At 39.3% G+C, this 7,733-nt stretch overlaps 1 protein-coding gene across 2 annotated transcripts in view; it reads left to right on the forward strand.

Moving 5' to 3' along the window:
• Positions 1 to 7,733, forward strand: part of SPARCL1 (SPARC like 1) — a 60,489-nt gene that overhangs the window by 10,794 nt on the left and 41,962 nt on the right. The window contains exon 1 of one of the 2 annotated variants that reach the window (XM_037744499.1): positions 3,876 to 3,898. The exons of the other annotated variant lie outside the window; for it this stretch is intronic. The gene's annotated coding sequence lies outside the window, so the exon portion shown is untranslated. Of the gene's footprint in view, positions 1 to 3,875; positions 3,899 to 7,733 lie in introns of those variants that run through there. 2 annotated transcript variants of the gene reach the window in all.

The raw sequence follows: 7,733 nt of genomic DNA on the forward strand, positions 1-7,733 counted from the left end.
CCTATACTGCCAGCTACTCAGGATGCTGAGGCAGGAGAATCGCTTGAGCCCAGGAGGCAGATGTTGCAGTGAGTGGAGATTGGCCACTGCCCTCCAGCCTGGGTGACAGAGTGAGACTCCATCTCAAAAAAAATCAAGATGGAGACCCAGCAGGAAGGTAGCCTGAGATGTACAAAAATCAGAAGAATTCAACTTAATGATGGGTCAATAAAACACGTGAATGGTTTGGGCAGATGTTCATGCTGTCTTAGCTCACTGGAATCATTTTTAACTATCAAGCCATTATTAGTTCAGTGGATGCTCCCAGCCTTTTACTGGGGACCAAACAACTTTGAGCTGATTCTCTCTAAATCAGAGCAGTATTCTGTTAGAGTTCATGAGCAACAGAATACAAATGCTGAAACCTAAGTGTATTCTTTTTCTCTATTTCTCTTCCCTGATGCAAACTCCAACTAATGGGTTTTGAGGACTTGATAATGGGATGCAGGTTAATGTGTTTCTAGAAAACCGTTTCAATAATTTCCTAAAGTATGGGGAGAATAAAATACTAGAAGACGTTGTTATAAAACAGAAAATGCTCGCTTTAAACCTAGGTACTCATGGTGATCTTGTTTTCATTAGTTTTTTGGATAGCCATCGGAGGTGAAGAGAAGTATCAGCTTCATCTCACCAATAAAAACAGCCGATGTTTTCTTGCAATCTGAAAATGACGCCATTGATTTCAAAAGCAAATGTTTTGTTATACTTTGAAAAACACTCTGGATTGGATCTTTAAGGTTACTATAGCCTGAGATAACTGCAGCCTCAAACTCCTGGGCTCAAGCAATCCTCCTGCCTTAGCCTCCTCAGTAGCTGGGACTACAGGCATGAGACATTAAGCCTGGTTTGAGGAGAATAATAGAATAATCTTTTCCCACAGTGGAAGCAGAAAGAATTAACAGCTGTGGACCAGCTGTGGCCAAGCTGTGTCTTTTCCTCACTTGAAGGCGTCTTCTTAGTGTTTTCTCTCTGAAGGTGTAAATAAGCTTCCAGGTTTTCACCCTATTTTAAAAGAACTCCTCAAACTCTAGTCATAAAATCCATTAGGGTTTATTACATCTGCTTCTTTCAGAAAAGGCAGATAATAAGTAACTTTGCACCACTGAAGTAAGCAAGCAATTGTTTCCCCTATTAAATGTGTTGGCCCTCACCAAGGTACATCAGAAGCTTGGACCATAATCTGAATCCTGAAGGGACTTCTGCTGGGACTGAATGCTTGCATTAGTGGTTCACACCAGAACTAAATACACATCAAAGTACACCATTATTCCCCAGAAGTTCCCAACACCATGAGAATGAGGCTACTTGGAACTGTTCTTCGGTATTATCTGTTGTTTTTCTTAATCCTGGAAGAGAACTACTCCCAATGCATAATTCTTGGTCTATTCACAGAGCTGAAAGCACTTGAAATTCCTCTCCCAACTAGCAGAATTTAACAACTGACTTACTCTGTTAGCAAAAGAGGGACAATTTCCGCTAAATCCAAAGGTGTTTTATATTATACTGGTAGAGTTTAACTAATAAGGGCAATTCAAATAAGAGCAGTCAGATGAGAAAGCCAAGAACCAGGCATTCAGGGGAAAGAAATTACAGGGTAGTAAAGAAACAAATAAATTAAGGGGTAGGGAGAAGAGCTAAAGGCAGAAAAAGAAGAGGATTAATCTATCTGATCATTTCAGGGGCTAGGCTTTAAAAGGTATATTGGCATACTGCTAACAACATGAAGCCAATCATTCAGATATTATTAAGTTACTGCACCACCACACATGCCAGGACTTCAGGTGAGCCATCCTATTCCAGATTCAGGGTTTGTGAATCCAGGAGTTTATACGTATGTTTCAGAACTTCTTTTTTAAAAACAGAAGAGTCAAAATCAAGTTTAGAACTTTGTTTGGAGCCTGCACAAGTAAGGGGCCCTGAAACTCAAGCTTCCTAGTTTTGTGGCACACCTATCCTGGCCATATTCAAATGTCTAAACCCCAAATACAACAAAAGGTGGAGGGAAATAAATAAATGTAAATATGAGAAATCCCGCATTCCTTTCCCCTGAGAAAGAGAAAATAGTAGCCAGATATCACAGCAGGACTTGAGCAAAGAAAAATAATATGGCCAAAATCATTTTTCCCATGATAACATAGGGCCAGGAGTGGTGGACCCTCTCTGAAGGACTGGCAAATGTCTGAGACAAAGAACATGGAACTGTCTCCCTGGATGGATCCATCCCATCTAGAGCTCTGGAATGAGACACAGTGAGATTGTGAGTGGTATGATAAGATGAGAAACTCTGAAAGGCATCATTAAGAGGTGGTGAAAGGTGGCTATTTCACAAGCTTGGGTAAGATAAGCCTGGGAGATTCTCTAAATATAATTAAAGTAATCCCTCAATTACACACTATAGAAAAGGAGGAATAGACTGGTTTTGCCTGAGCAAGACAGAAACAGACCTTTAAGAATGTCCCTGAAAAGCCCTCCCTCTGGGTGTCCTTTGGCTTCCATGCTCTGTGCTGCTGACTGGGCACAATGGTAAAGAGGGAAGCGCTCACTGGATGGTAGTTCTGTGAAATGGAGGTGAGGGTGACAGATGGGAGTGCACCGCTGGTACACAGATAAAGTGCTTAGCATAGAACCTGGCGTACAGTAAAATCTCAGAAAATGTGTATGTCATTGTATGAGCTACTATTAAATGGTCTAAGATAAAAATGTACTTTTTCAATAAAATAATACTTTGATAACCATAAGCGATTCTACTACTAATGAGTATACTTGAGTGCTATTCCACACAAAAACATTTAATGTTTGTAGCCATTTATATATTGCTACTTACAAACTTAGTGACCAAAACAACTGTTTCATAATGCCTCGAGATCCAGTGGGTCAGATATTTGGGCGGGCCTCTCAGAGGTACTCAGCTGGGAGATGAGCTGATCCAGAGTGGCCCAAGATCTCTCCACTCACATGTCCTGCACATTTGCAAGGACAGATACAAAGCTGGGATTGGTAGATCTGTTGAAGTGTCCTCTGTGACATGACAGTCTCTTAGAAAGTGGCTTAAGGCTTCCAAAATGAGTTTTCCAAGAGATCCAGGTAAAAGTTTCAGGGTTATGTATGACCCAGCTTCAGAAGTCCCAGAACATCATTTCCATCTCAATCGATTGGCCAAGTAAGTCACTAAACCCGGTCCAGAGTCAAGAGAAGGAGAATTAGATTCCACCTCTCAATGGGAGAAATAGCAAAGAAGTTACAGCAATATCTACCACAATATTTATATATATTAAAGAAATGTAAGAAATTGTCTCAAGACAGCTACTGATGTGAATTAGCATAGAGTTGATATGTGTGGGTGTTTGGCTCTTAATGGAAGATCTATTTCCGCCATGACAAATGATTCATCTTGAGATATATTTTAATGGTACATAGGTCAGCCAATAGAAAAACTCTAGGCATTTGAAATTCAAATGCTGGATGTTCCCAGAAAGTCCACACCTATAAAATGCTGTCTAATTGTCATCTTTTAAAACTCCAGTTGATGTTCTCCTAAAAGTTTGGTAATGAGACACCCTGTTCCTAACAGAAGGAAATGGCTCTTCTTCCAGTTCCCCATCATCCCTCACCTTTTACCTCTCTAAATCCACAAAAAGAAACAGTGGGATGAAGGAAAGAAAGAACTTAAGGACTCTAGTAAAAGGATGAATTAAAGTGTCTGAATTATTAGTTATTGGGGTTAGGAAGCCATTTTCTGCCTTATGAGTGTTTCAAAGAAATGATAACATTTTTTTCATTTTTACAGTTGGTGAAATTACCAGATAACTATAGGATCACATCTGAATCTCAAAAAACTCCAGAAGATACATAAGAAAAGTTATTGTTTTTTCTGTTTTGCAGATGAAGAAACCAGTGGCTTGACCAAAGTCTCTTAGCTGGTAAAAGGCAGTTCGAGTCTGGAACTTAGATCTTCCAGTTTGAGAACTGTCCTTTAAGCTATGCAGCTGCCTTTGAATAAGCTCATGCATTTGAGCAAAATAATATTCATTTAGTTTTATATCAATGCTGCATATTTTAGTCTTTGAGAATAATAACTCTGTCCAAAATTTGTCGCATTTTTGCATTTTTCATCGAGTTTTTCTATTTCTGCAAAAATAATCTGTATTTTGTAATCAGTGCACACCAAACTCGAATGTCTCAAAATAAATGACTTTTTACTCATCCAGGAATAAATGGTATTCATCATACTTAGCAAGGACATCATGGTTTTGATTTTTCAAAGTACTTTGCAAGCATCAGCTAATTAAGCCTCCCTGAGTCTTCAGTATGACAGTTGTTTTCAAAATATCTCTCATTTCCCAGGAAAGTTCTCCATTCTGTCTTATTTATACAAATCAGCACATTTGCTCAGTTCTTAAAATAAGAAGGTAAAGGCCATGAAATAATCTTTGATCAATATATGGCAAATAAAATTAGCTCAGTGAGACAAATATGTGCAGTGACTAGTCTGAAGGACAACGTGGAACACGGCAGAAGAGCACAAGGTGTTTTAAAGTCTAGATACTGGATTGTCCCACAAGGTCCTTCAAAAATAAAACACAGGTATCTTCTTTATAATTGAAACTTGAAGGGTTTTCCTGCTTGGATCATTCTAAATAACATGACCATAAACTCTGCATTTAAATTTTGTTTCCAATTTCAGGATGGAAATAAGCTCTTAAAAATAGTTCCATCTTTGGACTCAGTAATAATCAGGGACCATGCAGTAAATGTTAGCTCTCAAAAAGCCTGCACAAGTGGCCATCTGAGCTTCTATGACAATCCCTGCACTTGTTCTATGCCTTAAAATGCCTTTCACACAGCTATGCCAGAATTCTCAGCATTGCAATAGCTCCTTTGGGTTAAGAATAATGTGAACATACCTCTTACCTGAGAATAGAAAGACATTAATTCAGGAATATTTTTTTTTTTGAGATGGAGTCTCAGTCTGTTGCCCAAGCTGGAATACAGTGGCACAATCCTGGCTCACTGCAACCTCCGCCTCTTGGGTTCAAGCAATTCTCCTGCCTCAGCCTCTCAAGTAGCTGGGATTACAGGTTCCAACCACTACACCTGGCTAATTTTTGTTTTTTTAGTAGAGACGGTGTTTTACCATGTTGACCAGGCTGGTCTCGAACTTCTGACCTCAAGTGATCTGCCCCCCCTTGGCCTCCCAAAGTGCTGGGATTACAGGCATGAGCCACTGTGCCCAGCCCTAATTCAGGAATGTTCTTATTTCCTTGTTATGGTTTAGATGCATGCAAAAAATCTAAGATTTATATGTATAGAATATAGGACAGGTGAGTTTGTGTTTAATGAGTGAATTAAAAGTAAATATGTTCTGGAACTATCTCCTGGGAAGCTTGAGATCATGTAGGGGAGGAAGATATCGAAAAGGGGAGGAGAAACACTAAGGTTCTTTTCTCTTATATCACACTTAATACAAGACATATGTAGTTAAATGCCTAACGATATTACTGATGAGAGGCAGTGGGCAGAACAATGGAAATGATAATCATTTGTATGAGTAAGGTACTTCGGAGTTTGCAAAGAGCTTCCTCACTTCAGTGGCTACCTTTGACATTGGAAGGAACTGTTATTCCCATCCTATAGATGACATTTGGAGAGAGAAAGTAAATTGTTCAAGGTAGTATTTAGCACTTGGCAAAGCCAGGGCCCAAAGCCAGAACTTCTGGCTTCCAGTCTGTAGCCTGTTCACTAGGCTGTTTGGGGAGAATATTGAATACAGAGTCCAAAGGTCAGCATTTCTAATTCTTGCTCACCTCTTAAGCCTTATACATTCATTCTGCCGAACAATTTAGATTCTTTTTCTTTTTATTGTACTTTGGGCTCTGGGGTACATGTGCACATCCTGCATCCTGCAGGATTGTTGCATAGGTACATACATGCCATGGTGGTTTGCTGTCTCCATCCTCACCCCCGCCCCATAGCCTATGTCAGGCATTTCTTCCGGTATTATCCCTTCCCATTCTCCCTGCCCCGTGCTGTCCCTCCCCTCCCCTCCCCTCCACTCCCTACCTAGCCTAATGAGTGTTGTTCTCTCCCCTGTGCCTAAGTGTTCTTATTGTTCATCACCTGCATATAAGTGAAAGCATGTAGTATTTGGTTTTCTGTTCTTGTGTCAGTTTACTGAGAATGAAGGTTTCCAGATTCATCCATGTCTCTACAAAGGACACAAACTTGTAGTTTTTTATGGCTGCATAGTATTCCATGGTGTATATGTGCCACATTTTCTTTGTCCAGTCAATCATTGATGGGTATTTGGGTTGGTTCCAGGTCTTTGCTATTGTAAACAGTGCCACAATGAACATACATGTGCATGTGTCTTTATAATAGAATGATTTATAATCCTTGGGATATATATCCAGTAATGGGATTGCTGGGTCAAATGGAATTTCTATTTCTAGATCCTTGAGGAATCGCCACACTGTCTTCCATAATGGTTGAACTAATTTACACTCCCACCAACAGTGTAAAAGTGTTCCTATTTCTCCTCATCCTCTCCAGCATCTGTTGTCTCCAGATTTTTAATAATTGCCATTCTAACTGGCGTGAGATGGTATCTCAATGTGATTTTGATTTGCATTTCTCTAATGACCAATGATGATGAACATTTTTTTCATATGTTTGTTGACCACATATTCTTCTTTTGAAAAGTGTCTGTTCATATCCTTCACCCACTTTTGAATATGTTTGTTTGTTTGTAAATCTGCTTTAGTTATTTGAAGATTCTGGATATCAGCCCTTTGTCAGATGGGTAGATTGCAAAAATTTTTTACCCATTCTGTTAGTTGCCAGTTCACTCTAATGATTGTTTCTTTTGCTGTGCAGAGGCTCTTAAGTTTAATTAGATGCCATTTGTCTACTTTGGCTTTTGTTGCCATTGTTTTTGGTGTTTTAGTCATGAAGTCCTTGCCTATGCCTATGTCCTGAATGGTGCTGCCCAGGTTTCCTTCTAGGGTTTTGATGGTGTTAGTTCTTGCATTTAAATCTTTAATCCATTTGGAGTTAGTTTTTGTATAAGGTATAAGGAAGGGGTCTAGTTTCTGCTTTCTGCACATGGCTAGCCAGTTTTCCCAACAGCATTTATTAAACAGGGTATCCTTTCCCCATTGATTGTTTTTGTCTGGTTTGTCAAAGATCAGATGGTTGTAGATGTGTGGTGTTGCCTCTGAGGCCTCTGTTCTGTTCCATTGGTCTATAACTCTGTTTTGGTACCAGTACCATGTTGTTTTGATTACTGTAGCCTTGTAGTATAGTTTAGCTTCTGTTTCTTTATATTTAAAAATTATCTCCCTCCTTTCCTCATTGAGTCAAATGAGAGAGTATATAGGAAAACACTTTATAATCTGTGAAATGCTAAATAAATATAAGGAAGATATAACTAAATCCATCTTAATAAGTTAATATTCCTTGGAACCCTGCCTCAAGGCATCTTTACAGTTAAACTTTCCTCCCTTTTGTGTTAAAGAATAGAGTCTCCTTTGGATATATACCCAGTAATGGGATTGCTGGGTCAAATGGAATTTCTATTTCTATGTCCTTGAGGAATCGCCACACTGTCTTCCACAATGGCTCAACTAATTTACACTCCCAACAACAGTGTAAATCTTTACTATGTTTCCACACCCTCTTCAGCGTCTGTTGTTTTC

This window comes from Cebus imitator, unplaced genomic scaffold (genome assembly GCF_001604975.1).
Source record: "Cebus imitator isolate Cc_AM_T3 unplaced genomic scaffold, Cebus_imitator-1.0 Scaffold177, whole genome shotgun sequence".
NCBI classification, from domain to species: domain Eukaryota; kingdom Metazoa; phylum Chordata; class Mammalia; order Primates; family Cebidae; genus Cebus; species Cebus imitator.